Source organism: Artibeus jamaicensis, unplaced genomic scaffold (genome assembly GCF_021234435.1).
Source record: "Artibeus jamaicensis isolate MK-2021 breed Jamaican fruit bat unplaced genomic scaffold, CSHL_Jam_final contig_233, whole genome shotgun sequence".
In the NCBI taxonomy this organism is placed as follows: Eukaryota; Metazoa; Chordata; class Mammalia; order Chiroptera; family Phyllostomidae; genus Artibeus; species Artibeus jamaicensis.
In genome coordinates, this window is record NW_026521486.1 from 60,116,211 (window position 1) to 60,136,624 (window position 20,414).

The window sequence follows — 20,414 nt, forward strand, 5'->3', positions numbered from 1 at the left end:
GAATATTAAGGCTTAACCACCATTGGCCCATCTTTCCCATCTCTTTCCTCATAGCACTCTTCCTCATTCGATCTTTTATACATACTTTATTTTGTTTGGAGGATTTTTAAATTCCTATGTGAAAGTTGATGATGTGGTTCAAACCACCTTTTTAAAAGTATTTTAGGTCCTGGCTGGGTGGCTCACTTGGTTATGGCACATCCCAATACACCAAGGGTTACGGGTTCCATCCCCGGTCAGGGCACACACTAGAATCAACTAATGATGCATAAATAAGTGGAACAACAAAATCGCTGCTTCTCTCTTCCCCTCTTTTTACCTCTTCCTTCCTTTCTCTCTCTAAAACCCATAAACAAAATTTTGAAAAAAAAAATTTTATACAATAGTTTCTATCAGAAGGCCACATAGAATTACCTATCTAAATTTACTATCCTGTGGAAAGTAGAGGTCTTATATTCAGTGTTTTTTAAAACCCATTAATATGTTATGCTTTTTAAAATTGAGATATAATTGACATGTAACATTATGCTAGTTTTTTGGTGTATAACGTAAGGAGTCAATACTTGTAAGTATTGTGAAATGATCATAATGAGCCCAGTTAACATCCATCACCAGACACAGCTACAATTTTTTTCTAGTGATGAGAACTTTTAACATCTACTCTCTTAGCGACTTTCATGCAGTTATATTTAATATATCCAATATCGAGTTCTGTTTTAGCAAGAGAATTCTTTAGCCTTTATGGGTATAGTTCTAGTTATTATGGGAAAAATAAGTGTTTTTTGTTCATAAAGACAATTTTGAGGGTCTGTATCCAAGAGAGCAAATAGTGTTACACTAAGAGTTTTAAGTTCTTTATGTATAGATATGTGTTTGCACATAAAAAATTCAGGATATGTGGATTTTAAGGACAGAAATGTGTACTGAGGACCAGTGAATACCTCTCATCGATGTGAGAACATCCAAACCTGTAGAGAATTGTTAGAAGTTTATTTGAGCCAACCTGAGGTCGTATGCCAGGGAGTGAGCTCTCAAATGGTCTGGGGAATAACAGTTTTGCAGCTTCTTATATGTATTTGAAATTAAGGAGGGGATGTAAGGAAGAAAGCAAAGCCAGGATCAGGTTTCGGGATAGTTAACAAGATTCTGTGCTCTGTTGAAGGTTAATATCCCCTTTGAAGGATATTACTTCTTGTGTTTGGTGTTTCAGAGGTGTGTTCACCTAGCCGCCCCAGAACAATGGTCAGGGCTATTGTCCATTAAAACATTTCACTAGAGAAGTTACAGGCCTGGGGCATGAGAACCCACCATGAGATATCCAATTAGGAATTATGATTAAATCATCGGTGAGGTTCCTCTCCATACAACCCCCTTGCTCCCAGCCCCACCCCCCATCCACATTTTCCTGATTAATTTGAGATTCTGTTGGGAAATCTGGGGTCTTGCTGAACATTCAGGTCTGGTCTTTCATTGTTGCAGCTTGCAGGTGACAACTCTCCTCTTGTTGTGGAGCTGCTCCTACCGTTTTCCCCTTGGAGTTCAACTCCAAAGCCACCTGCAGGGACCTACAATCATTCAGGGCTCCGTGGAAGTGGTAGTACCCTCCAGCCATCTTGGCGTCGTAGCTGACCTGGCAGAACAAGAGCATTTACAAAGGTTCTAGCACTTCTCACAGTGCTGGATGTCCCAGTTTCTGGGCTGTCATTTCTAACTTCCCCCTTAGCTGGTCTGTGGAAGACCTCTGGACTTTTGCCCTTCACTTTTATTATTCCAAAGGTGTGGCTTACAAAAACAGCCCCTCCCTCAGACCTCCAGCAATTAAGATAGAACAATAGTTGTCTGCTTATCTGAAGTCAGAAGGTGTACTCTTCTGAGGAAGTTCAAATTTTAGAGTGGCTGTGAAATTAGCATGTGTAAGAAAAGGAACTAGGCTTCCAATCCTTTTCCAAGGAGAGGGAGCAGGAAGTCAGTCTGCTCATCTTGTTTTACATTTGTAAATGTGCATGGCATTATTTTGACACACAAGTTCTCTTGTATTCGTATCAAATGTTCCTAATTGAGTACAGTTCAGTTAAATTATCATCTGTAAACACCATGAAGAAGTGAGAACTCAGGGCCAGAAGTGTGCTCAGGGCAGTGGGACTGAGTGCTGCCTGTCTCTGTCCTCAGAGGACAGGGAGGTAAAAAGAGGGGGATCAGAAGGGGCCACCTGGCGTCTGGCTGGCCCCCTCGCTCACTTAATTTGCCCTCACTTCTTTGTTGTGCCCAGTTTGCCCCTTTCTTTTCATCGTTACAGACAGTGGACCCATTCCTTGCTAGTAACAGGACACAAAAGACTGATACATTTTAAGAATTCAACAAAGAGAATTTGAAGATTTTGCGTTCCTTAGAAAAGAGGTTTCTGATTACAATATCCCCTCATCTGTGGTTTGGCTTTCGTGGTTTCCTTCTGGTCAGTCGTGGTTTGAAAATATTAAATAGAAAATAACAGAAGTAAAGCACTCATACATTTTAAATCATGTGCTGCCCTGAGTAGGTGATGACATTTTGAGATGTCTAGCCCCTTGAGCCCAGGAAGTGAATCATCCCTTTGTCCAGAGCATTCAGGCTGGGGATGCTCCCCGCCTGTAGTCAGTCATCTAGCCATCTTAGTGGCAGATCCACTGTCACAGTGTCATACTGTTTGTGTTCTAGTAGCTCTTATTTTAGTTAATAGTGGCCCCAAGAGCATGAGTATGGATGCTGGCAACTTGGATATGCCAAAGAGAAGCCAGAAAGTGCTTCCTTTAAGTGAAGAGGTAGGTATGCCTAGGAAAACTATAGTATATATAGGGTTTGGAACTATTCAAGATTTTAGGCATCCGCTGTGGATTTTGAAACAACTGCCCTGAGGACAGGGGCGTGGGCTACTGTTACTACAAAAAGAGAAGGAGTTAACAAATGCTTTTGCAAATGGCTGCTCTTTTTCATTTGAAGTTCTATTCCCACTGTATTAAAAATGTTTATGGGAACTCTCAAATGTTTCATCGAAAGCCCATGTTTGAAAGATTTTCAGATACCTAATCCACAAACACATCTCTCTCGTTTGAAGCTGGGCACTCCACTTCTTACCATTGGGTCAGCACAGTTGTCTTTTCCGTCAAGCTTCTCATATTTTCTCTAGTGGTCTTGGAATTAAGTTGTGAAATCATTTAATGACATAATTTAATCAGACTGCTGGGGTCTGAATCCTGGCCCAGACAGCCTGCAGCCATTTAACCGCGGACACACTACTAATGCTCATCCTGCCTTCCCTTCCTTGCCTGTGAAATGGGGATAATAATAGTACTTAACTTCAGAGTACTTAACGTTGAGACAGGGGGAATGTTGAACCAAAAAACTGTCTGGCATACAGTAAGTGCTCAAAAAATGTTAGTATATGAGCCCTGGCTCTGAAGCAATGGTAATTAGCCTTAGGTTACAAAAACACTTAGTAGCCCACAGGAGCCTCTGGAGAAGGAGAGCCGAATGCCATACGACACCCTGGGTGGGATCCAGGAACAAGAAAGCACTTTCGGTAAAAACTACGGAAAGCCAAATAAAGTATGGGGTTTAATGAACTTAAACAATACTTAGTAAGAGTAGGAAAATAAAACATTTTTGTTTTAAAAAAATCTCACCCATATAACTTTTGAGGTTATGAAACACTTGCTGGCCAAAGGACTGAATGGGTTAGGCAGAAATGGGCATCCTGAAATGGGTTGGAATATGTCTTCCCAGGGGTATCATTTCTGTCTGCATTTATACTATTTATATATGTACTCCCTGGACAAATGGGATCATTTGCAGAATGGGTAATATAGACTTTCTTTTTGCTCAACAATATCACCTACACCAGGTTACTCAGAGTTGGCCCATAGACCAGTGTTGCTATGTGCACTGCTTATCACCAGGAGGGAAGATAAACCGTGGTACAGCTTCCTTTATCCTGAAGGTCTCCTTACGGAAGAATGTCAGCCAAACTACACAGTGCTTAGCAATGTGATGATTTAGGCTCTGGAAGAAGCTCATGATCTCGTTGGGCATCTGCCATACACAGTCCACTGGTTTTCGTGTGGGTAGCATTGGACTGCACCGATCCATAGAACTACGTAACAATCTGCCTTATCCCCTTAATAGCTGTCACTATCACTTGTTCTTTGTTGATTTAGAGACAAGATTCACCCGTGTATTTTGATCTTCACCAGTTTACGTGATTAGGCCTCCTCTAGGAAGGTTAATATTTTAGATAAATCTAGTTCAAATGATGGTTTCTTTTGGAACCTCAGTTTTCTAATTTGAAAATGAGTATGATGATTGTATCTATTTTTAAAATCGTCGTGACTGTTAAATGAGATTATACCGTAGCCCCACTCTCAGCAAATAGGGCCTGATGAAAGTGAGCTTTTTAAAATTCTTATTCATCTTGTTATTATTTACTACTGCTTGAAGTTGTTGTCTTAATTAGTGAGAAGTTTTGTTCTTAAATAATTTAAAACTCACTGATCTTCCGAGAAATTAATTACTTAACAGACTTAAATCTTACAAAGCAAATGCTGAAAATAGGGATTTTAATGGTTCTTTAGAAAAGCAATGGGAGACATCTACCCAACCACAGAAGCTATGCTGGGTCCAATCTTAAAAGAATTGTGTTGGTTGGCTTCCTAGAACATGTAGCCTCAGAGAGACACTTTGTAACAAGTCCTTGCATCATCACTGTTAGAGAACCTGGAGAGGTAATGACTTCTGTTTTCTCTGTGCGTGCGATTGCCACTATCGATGCAGATTGCTCACCATGAACTGCACTGGTTGTTCATTAAGGATTGCCGGAAATAGGTCAGCGGCCGAACAAATGACGAGATTTTAGTTATTTCAGCCACTGTCAAAGGCATCATCTTCTCACTTGTTTTCAGTGAGGATGTATCTGTGGGATGTGTGCGTGTGTGTTTCTGCCCTCCTCCGGGGGATGGCAGCGCCCTGCCTAAAGAACACCCCAGGCAGGCACTGCATGCCCTCGGTCGGCAGCTTACTGTCAGCTAGTCTCCCAGTAATTTCCACCTGCTCCTCTGTGTTCACCAACAGATATTTACTCTGCCATTAAAGTCTTTATAATTTGATTGTTTTGGAGTAAGGTCTGGTCTCCCCTATCAATGAACCAGAGAAAAGCTTGGGTCCAGACTGATACTTGTGACCTGACACAGAGTGACTGTTTGTCATGTAAATGTTGCTTGCAGTTTTACTTACTGTCTCCAGTGCCAGCAGCTCACATTTACAGTGTGTTGTGTTTGAGAGAAGTCATATTGGTGTCATTTTCATATTTATAGGGAAAACAAAACTCAAAACTTAGAAACCTGTAGTTCCCGCAACACAGGTACTAAAAGGTGGAGCCACCAGGGTTCAAACCTGTGTCCCAGCCATCCTGTAGAGGTAGGTAAATGCTTACAAAAAGTTAAATGCTTCGATTTCATGTCATCACTCTCTTTAAACTTCCAAAAAGCTAGGAAGAATAATTGCCATCTTCATCTTAATAAGAGTTTATATGAATTCAGATAAATGCGCTTTTTGTTCAGCAATTGGGTACTGACATTAAATTGTTGCCTTATGATTTTTTAAATCCATTTGCTCAATGGATTACTCTATGAGGCAACTCATGGTGGAGTTGCCCCTTTGTATGCAGTAGAAAAAGCATTTTAGGGGAGCGATATTTAAAAAGTCCTAAACTGGAACACTTGCTAAATATAGTGCCCCATTGCTGGGGGTAATAAAAATCGCTGCCTCAGCTCCTTTGTTACTCCCGCTGAAAGACCTTGCTGGTTCCAAGTGAAGAGGTCCCTTCCTTTCTTGATTTCTCCAGGGAAAGAAGTTATATCTCCTTAGCCAACTCTCTAAATTTACTTAGCTAGGTTGCTGTTGTTCCTCTTTGAGTAGTGTTAGAACTTCTGGTAGAACCACTTAGCATACATTAGAATCACTGAGAAGGATTGGTTAAACATTGTGCTGGGCCCTGCCCCAAGCCGTAGAATTTGCATTTCTTACAAGTTCCCAGGTGATGCTGATGCTGTGGATTGAAGACCACTCTTTGGGAACCATTGCTACCAAAGCAGTTTTGTAACATCCTTAAGTTAGCCAATTTAGCTTAGATGCAGAATTGCTCTCAATTTCTGCATATGGACATCAGATCATGGCAATGTAAGCTAAGATTGCAGAAAATGCAGGCAGCCCTCTGCTTCTTGCTTTGCTACCGCCCCTTCTTAATTTGGTAGTTTTTTGCAAATTATAAAGAGCCTTTTCATGACACACTTGAGTAAGTTGAAAACTAAAATGGGGACATGATGAGCCCTCAAGTAATAAAGGTACAATTTCCCTACAAATCTGCAGGAGCTTTTGAACTAGGGAAAAAGAAGGTAAGGCAAGGCACCCTTTTAGGACTTTTATAGCCTGTCTCCATTTTCTACGGTTGCTGCCAACCCATAGGACAGACCAGAGTCTTGACAGCTACCTGTGGAACAACGGTGTGCATCTTTCTGGGGGTTATGGCTAATTCCAGTTAGTTAAGGGTGGGAGTTTTTCTGTACTAGGTAATTATATTGTGTTTCATGAGAGTTCTTATTCGATTTTTAAAAATCCCAGGTCCACTGACAGTTAATGAAATCCCTACAGCAGTAGTTACAGGGGAATTGCAACTTCTATGAAGGTTAGGATCTCAAATCAAACAGTAAGGAGAAAAATTAAACAAAATTATATTCTTGAAAGTCCCCAAGTCACCATGTGATATCAAGAACTATATCCATGAACACTCAGAGCCAGAAATTAACTTAAATCTCTCTGCTTGTAGAATATGGCCTCACCCTTTCATATAGCCAAGATCCAGTTGAAAGAGCAAAAGGATGTGAGGAAAATAAGATTTTTCCCTTTGTCTGTCAGTCCCTTCCAAGTAAATATGGACATGTAGTTAAATTCCAGTAAATTAAATGTGCTTATAATGTGACTCCATTATATTATTAAGAAAATTAAAACATTTGATTCTGAGTCATTGATTTAAATTCTTTTATAGTCATGCAGGAATTAAATTTCATTCATTCATTCATTCACTCATTCAACAAACAGCTATTGAATACCTCCTTTATCATTTACCCCAGGGGTAAATGTTTTTTAAGGCACCCGCCTTAGCTTATAATAGTTCCTCAGGCAAAGTTTATTGAACTAATAACTAATGAAACACAGCCTATGTTTTTTTATGGATCATGCCCTGGCTTTAGAGATGGAGAAGTAAACTAAGATTTGCTATATATTATGTCAGAGGTGTTTTAAATTTATGGGAATGTTGTGCAGGAAAAAGTTAGTTCTGCCGGGAAGAGTACAGTACAGTCTCATGGGACAGACATTCGAGTTAGCCTTGATGGATGAGCAGATGTTCTCCAGGAAAGAAAAGGCATTCCGGGTAAAGGGAAGTCTCCTTGAGTGACTCTATGTTTTTCCATTTTAGGAATTTACTAGCTTGGTGTTTTTAATGCTTTGAGCACAGTAACAAGATAAGAACAGCAAAGTAGTACTGAACATAGCCAACAGGTGTTAGGGGCCTGACAGGGTGACAATACTTCGTAGGCATTATTTTGTGTGCATCTCACAGGAAACACTGAGGTAGACACGGCTGATTTCATTTTCCGAAATAGAAAATTGAGAGCGGTTTATTTTGCCAGAGATGACATAGTGAGATGACCGCCATAATGTTTATGTTCGTCTGTGGCGTTCAGCACTTCAGACTCTCTGTGGACCCCGGGGAGCCACTGGGGTAGTACGGTTGGAGCAAGGGTGGGAAGCCGTGCGTGCAGGCAGGCCAGTGTAAAGGACCTCTAGTCCTCCACCGTGGCACACTGGAGGCCTCTGTTCTGTCCTCCACCCGGGGTGGGAATGTTGAGAGATATGAAGGAAACATAAGAGGTGGAACGAAGAGGGTTTGATGACTCATGGGAGGAAGAAGTGAGTGATAAGTTTGCAAAAAGGAGAAGAAGATACACAGTGATGTACTGGAAGAAAATATCATGTATCTTTTGTCTCCTTTAAAACCTTGTGTGTGTGTCTGTGTGTGTATACTATCCAAAATATATTAACATACCAGCACGTGTACATAACTTACAAATACAGAAATGGAAACACATTGAGTTTATGTTCACTTTTTAATGTGATGTACCATCAAAAAAGTGCGGACACTGCTGATCCAAACATATCCAAGAGATGCATGACTGTCCAGAGGTGAGTAAGCCTATGGCAGGAAAGACGGAATAGTTGAGGAGAAAAGATGACTGTCTGTACTTCCACTTGAGCTGGTGATCATTCTCTTTCTCTCTTTTTGAGCCATTTGTCTTTTTCTTTTCAGAATAGTCCAAAACATCTTTGAGTTTGGGACAGAGGTACCAAAGGGGAAATGTATTTCTTTCCTGTGGGAAAGATTCTGTTCTAAGCTGTTCTTGGCATTGAAGAATGTTATAAGTGAAATGGACATTGAGGTCACCTAATCCAACTTCTTCCTCCCCATCCAGAGCCTCAGACAGATGAGTAGTCATCTTGCTTGAACCCTTTGAGAGATAGGCAGCCCAGTCTTATCACAAGGAAATTTGGACAGATGTCATTGGTACAGAGTTCGTCCTTGTACAAGGTACAGTTTGCTTCCCTATTTGCAAGCACCTACACATTTGTCCTTTTCCTTCCCTGAATATAGTTTCCAAGCCAGTAACATCATACGTGGTATTTTATGATACCAAGCGCACATGCATGCATAATCACACCTGATGCTCGCAGCCCTCCTCTGGAGTGAGCAGGTGTGTGTTCTGATTTAAAAAACGAGGCAGTTGAAATTAGAGTCCCATGGAAAAGCATCTTAGTTATTTTCCCCGTAAACATCGGTCATACCTAATTTGCATATTTTGTACAGGAAGCATTGAAAGACCAGCCATCTGACCTGAGTTTCAGTTCTGGTTCCACCACTTTCTAGTAACATCACCTTGCGCAAGGTGATGTTACCTTTGTGAGCCTCAGTTTACATCTCAGAGCCCTGTTGGGGAGATTGCATTAGGTAAATCTTGTGAAGCCATTGTAAAAGCCTGGCTAAGGGTTAGTTGTGCAACAAATGTGAATTTATTTGCTTTTCCTATCTTAATTCAAATAAGTTTTTAAAAACCTATTTGTGCCATGATAATTATCTTTGTTTAATTTTATATTAGTAGTTCAGTTCTGTTATATCAGTTAATGGGAGTTATCCTGTTTTTTTCTCAGCTTTATTGAGATATAATTGACATAAACCTTGTGTATGTTTAAGCTGTATGTTTCATTATATGTGTGTGTGTATAATGAAATGATTACCACAGTAATGTTAATTAACACATCCATTACCTCACATGTTAAAATCTTGTGTGTGTGTGGTAAGCTTTTAAGATTTACTGTCTTAGTAACTTTCAACTATGTAACATAGCGTTAACTATAACACAGTATCATCATTCTTGTATATTACTTCCTCAGAACTTACTCATCTTATAAGTGGAAGTGTGTACCCTTTCATTAGTATCTCCCCACTCCTCTCTGCCCCCCAAGCTCCTGGCAACCACCATTCTAATCTCTTGTTTCTAAGAGTTTGATTTTTTAGATTCCACGTATAAGTGAAATCATATAGTATTTGTCTTTCTTTTTTCTATTAAAGATTTTTATTAATTTTTGGAGAGAGGGGAAGGGAAGGAGAAAAAGAGGGAAAGAAACATCAGTGTGTCATCGCCTCTTGTGCATCCCCGACAGGTATGTGTCCAGACCAGGAATTGAACTGGTGACCCTTTGGTTCTCAGGCCAGCACTCAATCCTTTGAGCCACACCTTCCAGGGCAGTACTTGTCTTTCTTTGTCTGACTTATTTCACTTAGCATCCTGCCCTCATATCCATTCATGTTGTAAATGACAGAATAGCCTTCTTTTTTATGGCTAAATAATATTCCACCATTATATGTGTGTGTGTATCATTTTCTTTATCCATTCACTGATGGACACGTGGGTGTTTCTGTGTCTTGGCTGTCATGAATAATGTTGCACTGAACACAGGGCTGTGGATGTCTTTGAGACAGTGATTTCATTTCCTTCAGACAAACACTCAGAAGTGGGATCATATGATAGTTCTATTTTTACTTTTTCAGGAAGTAATGGAAGTTACTTTGGAATTTAATCCTTTTCATTTTGGTTATCTCATAATAATCATTAATGTTACCTGATTTTTAAAAAGAATTTTATTTAATTATTTCAAAAGTCATGGAAAGAGGCATTATCAGAAAGAAATTTAAGCTGTTTCCATTTTGAGAAAAAAGTTAGGCCTGCACTGACCCCTTTGTAAACATTTAATTCTGTGTGACTTCACACAGAGTACCTTACTGCACTGCAGCCAGTTGGTATTAAATGGGAAAGGAATGAGGGTAGGTGGTTTTGTTTTTTTTAATTCAGATTTTTTTGTCTTCCTGAAGTTATGTGATAAATGCATGTGTGTGTCTTTGCAATTAAGTGTTTGAAGAGGTAGGATCAATTCCATTTGACTCTTTTTATTCTTTCATTCTCTTTATGTTTCGTCCGGAGGAAAAAAAATAACATTTTTATTTTTATCCTGAGAAGTCTTCCACTTTGTGGGGTTTTAAATCACGATAATGTGAAAGCCCTTGGACAAGAGCTCGTATGGGAGTGTGCATTTAGTCTGCCAGACTCAGCCTTCTGAGGACTGGGGTCCAGGGGAACGTCTCACTGTGTTGCTGGTACACAGCACAGTGCTCAGACTGACTTATTAGCTGTCTTCTGCCTATTAAATGTTACTTATTGCTCTCTCTGTTGAAATTTAATGAGGGCAGTTTTATTTATATATCTTAGGAGTTGCCTGCTGTTCAGAACCATACACTTGAGAAAAATTTAGAAATTCAGAAAAAAATTTTTCCAAAAACACAGAATTGTATTGAGTGCCTTTCTCTATAGAGACAGTACAAATAATTAAGATGCTTCATTATCGATGTTCATAGTACTTTGGACCTCCCTGGAGTCCTCCCTCCTGAGGAGTGCGTGTTTTCCTTTGCTCCCTGGCACTTCGGTGATGGGGGTGGTGCCACGGGCCCTGAGTGGACGTATGCAGGCCAGGGTACGCGTGAGATACTGCATTTCCACAGTTCCACATCTCCTCTTCAGATTTCACCCCAGCGCACATTTCTGCGAAATCTTCCCACATTTCTCGTTTTAAAATTTTCAATGAGCTCAGTTGCGCAGGAAGTCCGTTATCCATTGCAGCCATTTTTTATCAACTTCCCAGGCTCCACGGGGATACTAAGCAGAGAACTCCAGGCCAGACACAGTGTGGGTGAGGGTATCTCCAGTTAGGGCTTTGACTTTCTTCCAAGAGTTGTGCTGAATCATCCGGGAGCAATGCAGGATGCATTCGGTGTATTTCTTCCCGCCATGGTGGAGTTGCTCCTGTAACTAAGTTTTGTTATGACCAGTTCTTCTCTATACTGAATGCCTCCTTCTTCATTTTATTTCACTTTAGTCACTGTTTATAAATTCATTCTTTCTATATGCCGAATCACTCGTCTTCAAGTTTCTTCCACCATTTTGGCATTTAGATGCTTCAGCATGAGTTTTACCAAGAAAAAAATCCTCATGTCCTGACTTTGGCCAGAAGTGCTTGCATTAGGGAGATCCAGATTTACTGACTTTTCCTTAAGTTCTAGAAAAACATGTCTAATATTTGCCACTTGAGGTTTTCTAAATACTAATGTCATTTAGTGTAATTAAATTGTTTTTAAATACATGTTCCATAGCACCATAACTGAGAGAAGTTTGCTGCAGGGTGGACCACACACAATGAGATATGATAGTACTTTTCAGCCGGAAGTTTTTTGTTTAGGATAATATTTGATGCAGTTAAGGGTGTGATATGATAAACATAATTCCTCAGTAGGAAGTATAAATGAATACGCTCTTTGTGGATTGTAATTAGACCCTGTAATCTCACTTTTAGAAGTCTATCCAAAGGAAATAATCATAGTTTTCTTTAAAAAATAAATTATAAGCCATGTAAATAAAGATCTAAGAGTCAAGAAATGATCAAGTCGGTTATGGCATGCACAAATATTGGAATATTATGGAACCACTAAAACTATGACTCTGACAAGTATTCAAGAATGAGAAACTTTTCAAGACATGCCATTAAGTGAGTGTGGGGGGGTGAGGGAAGAATCTGGGGTGAATAAAATGCCTCATAGATCAGAATATTACAATTGTTTTTTCTGAGTAAAGGGGACAGGCAACTTAAAAATCTTTGTGTGTTCTCGTATTTTCCAAGTTTTCCAGTTTTTATTTGTTTTGACTCATAGATTTTAGAGAGAGAAGAAGGGAGAGAAAGAGAGAAACATCAATTTGTTGTCGTACTTATTTATGTATTCATTGGTTGATTCTAGTATGAGCCCTGACTGGGGATCTAACCTCCAGCCTTGGTGTATCAGGACGATGCTCTAATCCACTGAGCTCTGCTCAGCCAGGGTCCAAGTTTTCTGCAACAAGTATGCATTATATTGATGGTGAAGTGAATGAGTACAGGTAAAGCACAGGAATGATGACTGGCCCCAACGTGAGCTCTCAAGCCCAAGCTTTTACTTTTGGTGTGAGATTTACTTTTATAATAAGAAAATTATTTTTTAAGCCTACTCCAATTGAAATGAATTGTTTGTGTAACCATTTGTTTAATATATGTCCTCCATTAACTCTGGTCCATTATCTGCCATACAGAGTCTTCCTGCAGCATAGAACATGGTACCTGGCACATAGTTATGTGTTCAACAAATAATTGTTCAGACTCTCAAAGATCAGATTTTGAAATGTTTTCTATTACTGTGGTTTCCTAGCAGGAAGGTCACCAATGAGAAAGCTGTTAAAAGTTCTTAATTGGGAACAGCTAACATTTTGTGTTTCTGTGAGTGTTGAAATGTATGCAAAGGAGGGACTTGCACGGGCTACATTAATAGTATGTTGTTAACCAGAAGTAGGTTTATTGGCATATTTTATGACAAATTGGTACTGAGATGTTCTTAAAATTTTCCAAAAGTTAGAGTTTTCAAATTTAGGACATGATAAACTCCAAAAGGATTATGACAAAGCTACTTCAGACTGATCCTAAAGTTGTAAGTTTGAGCAAGAATAGCCACTTGTAATAGCCTGGGAAGTTTTGGGTTGGGACAGTAGGAGGGTATTCGGATATACAAAGATCCATGATTCTACAAATGGACTAATTTAAATCTGTAGTTGGTTACACATTATAATATACAAAGTTTCTTCATTGTAAATTAGTGACTTCCTGGGGTTTGGTGATCACTATGAGGGAGTAATGAAATTTAACAAGAATTACCATCTGCTGTTTTTTAAAATAGCCGGTGGTGAAACTCACTTAGTAAACGTAATGTGCTGACAGCAGTGTTTATTGTATGAAGTATAATAATCATGTTTTATTGTATCTCCCTCAGACAAAATGTATCCTAAATGTACCAGAGGACACTGAGAATAACATGCTTTTTTAAAAATGTGCCCTTATTTGCATGAAACTAACATAAAAAGTTTGAAGAACCCTTTATCAGAGGCCTCAGTTGTACTGAGTTAAACTGGAAAAGTTGCAGATTTGGAAAGTAACTTGTTGTGGAAATATTAGCAATTCAGAAATATGAACTCAGAAAACATGGACATTTGGAGAAATTTTTAACGTGATGAACCATAGACCTTATGAACTTCAAAAGACCTTAAAAATCTTGGTGACTTGGAATCTCCGAAATAGCCTTGAAAGAACATAGGATAGAAAAGAATAATCAGGGGAGGTACAAGAGGGTGATGGGATAAATAGTGATGGAAGGAGTGACTTGACTTGGGGCAGTGAACACACATAAGTTTAAAAAAACAAGAGATAAAAGAATAATCAGGATGTGTTATGCAGTCAGAACTTCATAGCCTATTATTTGGCAAAGCCTGCTAAGCTACTGTAAATGAATGTTAATCTGATTTTATCAGCCACTTGTACTATATTTATTACATAATTTGAATATTTATGACCCTGTGAAGATGTTTAACAGTGTTTATGGAACTCAGATTTCAAAAATTGTACAACCCTTTGATGGAAAAGAATTATGTTTAAATACTACAAAATTCAAGATGTTTCTACCATTTAGCAGTAGTCCATATCCTGTGGGACAATTATTTCTGACTAAAATTCTGTGACAAACAGAATGATGTGTGTTGAAACTGACTATGAAGACAAACATGATTCGGTTAATTTATTGTTTATGCAAAGATAGATAACCAAGAAGAGTATTTTCACTTCTTAGGATCAAGTATAATTTACTATGTTTTCTTGCTAGAGTTTATATAATTTTGGTTGACTGCATCCCTGTCTGCTTAGAAATTATTAATGAACCTTTAAAAAAAACCAGTAGGAACCCAGCTTTAAAATTGAACAGTTCACCATACAGGAGCAGTGACACTGAAAACAGAAATAACGGATGGGAATGCCTCTTGCATTTTGTCGTCTGTGCACAGGTAGTGGTGTGTGTTTGGGGAAAACTTGATGCTCTGCCAAAGCTTTCTTCTTTGCAAACATGAACCTACAAAAAGGTATTTTTCCCTTCAGTGGGATTCAAACACTTATTTTTCTTAGATTAAACTTCTGGAAAGTATAATCTAATAGGAAAATACAGTTCATAGTACAACCAAAAAAGAAAAAAAAAGACCCTGTGATTAAGATGTGTCTCAGTCACATTTTCCCCAATCTTTCGTTGAAACAAAAACATGGATTCATTTAATAAAATCGTCAGTGGGTGAAACAGTGTTTTCAAAGGTTATGGTAATGTTACAAATATCTGGTTACTTCATTTTGATTCCTTCAAATATTAACAAATTCTCCTTTTATAAAATTTGGGTATATCTGGTTACTTTACATTTTGAGACTAATTTAGATTAATTTAGGGTAATTTGTATATTGCTGTCCTTTGCGGACACTAGAGAGACTTAGGGGAGAGTTTTAGAATAGAGTGATGAGAACAAATTCTAGATCCCGCACTCAGCTTAGTCACCATCGTTCTTATCAGTGGCCTTACTTTCATGGGGTTGTTGGGAGGATTACCCTAAATCCTCACAAATATGTGGGAAGAATGTTCGCCTGGAGTCCTCAGTGGTTCTCATGCACAGCTACCACTCAGTTGATGCTGGAGCCTTTTTAGGTTGTAAGTTACAAACTTACTTTAAAGCCTTTGCCTTTCCATCATCCCCACTTGGAAGAATTAGCTAGTTAGTACCTTCTCCTTTAAAAAGGTGACAAAGAAACAAAATTCAGAATGCAAGTCAGCTAATTACAATGGTAGAGAAGTTGTGATAAATCAGATGCTTGATCCTAATGCCTAAAATGGGATCAAGCATCTCATGGGGCGCACCTGACTGAGTCACTGGTGCCCGCCTTACTAGTATAGAGTGAGGGTCGGCACAGATTTTTGTGAGAAGAGCCAGGAAATAAGCATTTTAGCCTTTGTAGGTCCTACCTTCTTTCACAACTACTCTGCTCTATCATTGCCGCTAAGACCAGGCACAGATACTATGTAAACTAATAGTCATGGCTGTATTCAGTAAAGCTGTATTTATAAAAACTGGCTGGTCCTGGCTGTGTGGTTCTGTTGATTGGAGCATCGTCAATGCACCAAGGTTGCAGGTTTGATCCCTGGTCTGGGCACATATAAGAGTCAACCAAGGAATGCTTAAATAAGTAGAACAGCACATTGATGTTTCTCTCTCTCTCTCTCTCTCTTCCTTCCTCTCTCTCAAATCAATTTAACAATTTTTTAAGAGAAAAAAAAAACCGGCTGTAAGCTGGATTTGGCCCATGCATGGACTATAATTTGCCCACCCTGATGCAGATGGAGACTTTAGTGTTTTCTTTTTTAAATCACACATAAATCCTTGCCTTCAAAGTTGTAGTAGTTTATTATTTAGTTTATCCAAATCTAAATCAGTATTCTAATTTTCTGTTCTTTTGGTTTTATATATATAAATATATACGTATATATGTTTTGTCCTAAAAGAATAAACTGTCAACTTTTGATTGCTGAAGCTGTATGATAACTTGCCTTTCGGAACAGGGTGGAGTGATGGCAAGGGCCTTGATTGCCTGAGAGATTAGACTTTATGCCTTTTTATTCATAATTTTGTACATGTTGCATTATATTAGACAGTATCACGTTCCAGCTTTGCAGTTACACAGCTTCACCTTGTATAGTTCTGCTGCCTCCTGGCTGCAAGTCATTCACTTACGGTGTAGCTTCTTAGGACACAGTTTTCTCATTGGTAAAATGGCAGCAATTCTCACCTTGTTGGGTTGCTGTGAGGATTGAATGAGCATGAACTCAAAACGTGGGGCTCAGGGTCTGAAAAAGAGAAACCCAGTCAATGGTAGCTCTCACAACCTTGGGTGAGGATCTTATCCTGAGAGCTGCATGATTTAAAAAAAACTTTTTTGTTATTTTACATTTTTTGTTCCTTTTGGAGCTATGCCTCCCAAATTACTCATGTTGAAAGACTACATTTTCCCCCTAGTCTCTCATGAACTGATGCTTTTAAACATATAATACCGTGGTCCCCACTTGTCCACAGGGATGTGTCCCAAGACCCCTCAAGTGGATGCCTGAAACCATGGATAGCACTGAACCATATATATACCGTGTTTACTCCTATACATACATACCTATGATAAAGTTTAATTTATAAGTTAAGCACAGTAATGACGATAATAAGTAGAACAATTATAATATACTGTAATAAAAGTTCTATGCATTTGGTCTCTCTCCTGCTAACGGATCTGATAGCCAAGATGCTACCAAGTGACAAGCGGGCAGGGAGCCTGTTCAGCGTGGACTTGAAAATGCACTGACGTGTGAATGAACAAGTGGGCGATGCTGTCCAGGCCTCTCACCATCCTGACATCCCTTATCTGCATGCTCTTCACTTTGCTAGGGTCCCTCTCAAAAATATAACCAGCTTGGGGGACAGAGAGGAGGGGTTCGCTTCAGAACAACACATTGCTATCAGTACTTTTTCGATGCTGATAATCCAAAAGAACAAGCACTGTGTATTTTGGGAAGTTGACTTTTTCTCGTCCCTCGTTTTTTGGTGCTGATTGTGTAATAGCATTGTGGCAAAGCAGCCAACTGCAGGGCTACCACCTTCCAAGCTGTCACACTGACTTTCTGGAAACTGTCAGGGCCACACCTTACCTTAGCTGAAATTTAATGGCATTGAGCTCTTGAGATGATAGATAGTAATTTCTTGGAGTAGACACAATGGTGTGTGAACATAAATGGGGCTGGAATGTATCAAAGTGCTTGCATGGGATGTTATGGATCATTGACGCACTGCAGTAAACCATGTGTGGATGTTTCTGATGCAAATATGGAATAATGTCACTTTATGATGGGGATAGAAAAGGATATCAGAATTTTATTTGCATGGTAATAATCATTTGCAAGGAAAAAGAACTTAACCAAAAGTAAGTTGATGGCCTATAGTAATAGATCAGATTTTTGGTGGTTAGTTAGGGTGCTGTGTGGTGGACCAGTGAAGTTCATAGCATATTGACTGGATCCTGGCTTCAGGTCAGGATGTCTGAGTTTCCATCCCAGCTGTATGACCTTGTGCAAGTTTCCATCCCAGCTGTATGACCTTGTGCAAGTTCTGTAACCTCTCTGAACCTCTCTTTCCTTATTTGTAAACCGGGGGTAATCATAGTACAGAGGCATAGATTACTGTGAAGATTAAATGCCTTAATTCCTGTAAAGTACTTAGAGGTGCCAATATTTCTTTAGCACTCAGTATTGCCTCTCAATGTATGTAGATTACTTGTTGGCATGGAAACACTTTTGAAAAGAAATAGCCTTCAGAGTATGTACGAATAGCAGTTGTCTTTGAAAACTAATTTTTGTGCAGAGTGCTAATTTCACATTTAACCATTGTATTTATGTTAATTCCTTCTTCTGTAGTCCTTTTTGAAATAAAAGTTAGTTTTAACTTTTAAACATTTTACATTGAGGTGATTTACAGCTTATTAAAATAAATCACTAAAGACCTAGTAAAAAAAATAAGTAAACCATATTAAACAAAGTTTTAATTCAATGGAATATAATATTAGGAAATATTATGAAAATTAGTAGTATAGAAAGTAAGTGAAAAATTGAATATAGAGTTGTATGTACAACATGAACATAATTAAGTAAATTTTGCATTTTAAGATGAATAGATAAGTAATAGCTATAATATAGTGTTGAAATTAAGGATGGCTGTTTTCTTCCCTCCATTTTCCAAAATTTATAATGTTACTGTAAGGTTTTCAGAATTAAAAAATCTAAAAGATCAAACATCTACTTTTCACTCTAATTGCTCAAAATGAAAGACAGTAAAAAATCATATTGACTCTAACTAAGTAAGTCTTTTATTATAGCTAGCAAATTTATTAAATTTACTTACAAAACATTTGTTAAAATCAAGAAACTGCTGTGTAAATTAACTAATTTCCTGGCTGGCTAAGAATAAACAAGGTCTCTTGGTTTTATTATGTTGAGGCACCGTGTGTTAATTAGACACAGCTCCGCAGGACTCAGAACAGTTCTCTCAGAACTCTGAGTCCATGGCAATTTGTAGACATTTCAGAAAGGAGCTTTTCAAGGTCAGTGGGAAGTCAGCAGCCGAAACTTCCTCTGTGAGTGATCTGTTCAGGGGATCCCCAGAGGTCATCGCTGGTACAGTTACACCCCAGGGAAAGTACAGGTCTGGTTCCTCATGTGATCAGTTCTCTGTCACGAGCAGGGCGACAGCCTGCCAGGCCGACATCTGCCTAGCAGACCGTGCTGGCCTACCTGCCACCACCCTTATTCCCACTTCGGGTCAGGCCAGCAGGGACCTTCCTCATGCAACCCTGAATGTCTTCATTTCCGTGAAGTTTTCAAAGCAGAATGCAAGACTCAGCAGGGTGAATGGTGGTATGATGGGACCCAGGTCAGTTTCTTAAATTCCAGGACTGTTTCCTGTTTTCAGATGGGGCTGCCCTTTGTCCCTCTCAGCATATTCCCAAAGCTTCTCTTGAAACAGAACACATGGTCATAGTAGCAAATGAAATGTACCTAGGTAAGTCATCTAACCTGATGTTAGAAGGAAACCATTTTAAAAAAATTTTTGTTGTTTTTCATATGGTAGACTGACATAAATCTCATTGAAAATGCTCTTATTCTTATGACCAAATGTCTTTCTAAATTGAAAGTTTTTTAAAGTTTTTTTAAAATTTATTTCTAGAGAAAGGGGAAGGGAGGGAGAAGGAGAGGAAGAGAAACATAAATTGGTTGCCTCTTGAATGCACACCAACCTGGACTGAAACCTGCAACTCAGGCATGTGCCTTGACAAGAAATCGAATCTGTAGACATACTGGTCAGGGTGAAAGGTTTTTATAAATAAATAAATAAATAAATAAATAAATATTCTGACTGAAAGTCTATGACATTCTGCATATACAAAATTGTTGAACTTGTAAAAATGCCTCCTGTCCCAGAATATGTCTTCGTGCTGACAGCCCTACCCAGGGCTTGCTCAGCTTGCAGCAAGATACAACTCTGTCTGGACATTTCCTGTAGAGGAAAATACTTTTGAATACATACATTAAGCACTGTAGAGAGCCTTAGTCACTACGATTTTTATATGCAATAGTTGGATATTGCTGTTTGTTTTGACTCCCACATTATTTGAGTAGATTCTTTAAACCAACTAAGGTTTATGGGAGCCCACCGGAGCCTTTCACTTTCCTCCTGCTGCTGTGCTGCATGGGACCATTGGCAGGAAGAAATGCATGTGCATTTCAGATGCGCCCCATAGCTGAGCTGCTCATGGAGAACATGGTATTGAAGGAATAGTGTCTGGCTCATCAGGTCCAGATTTGCTGCTTATATTTTCTAGAATGTATGATATAATGAGAATAATTTAAACTATTTCCTGTCACTGAAAACTGTCTAAAATTTACATCAAGTTACATTTTGAACAAAAGGGGAAAACACTTATGTAAAGGAGGGGCTTTTTTACTAAATATAATTCAAAAATACTTCAAAGGAGAAAGTAAGGTGACAGATGATATCAGGTCCTTTCCATGTGTCAGGATTTTAATTAGTGGGGTCAGTGTGGAGGCCCAGTGACCCCTCCAAAACGTGGCTCACTTCCATTTTCTGCATGGGGGTATCCAGGGAAAAACCCAGCCCATAAGTGGGGGTAAGGACAAGAACACCTTGAGGGGAAGCCAGCCCATGGTGGAGGTGGCAAACAGGGGTTAT

At 39.0% G+C, this 20,414-nt stretch overlaps 1 protein-coding gene across 5 annotated transcripts in view; it reads left to right on the forward strand.

Moving 5' to 3' along the window:
• SRGAP1 (SLIT-ROBO Rho GTPase activating protein 1) overlaps nt 1-20,414 on the forward strand; it is a 277,168-nt gene that overhangs the window by 12,483 nt on the left and 244,271 nt on the right. The window lies entirely within an intron of this gene.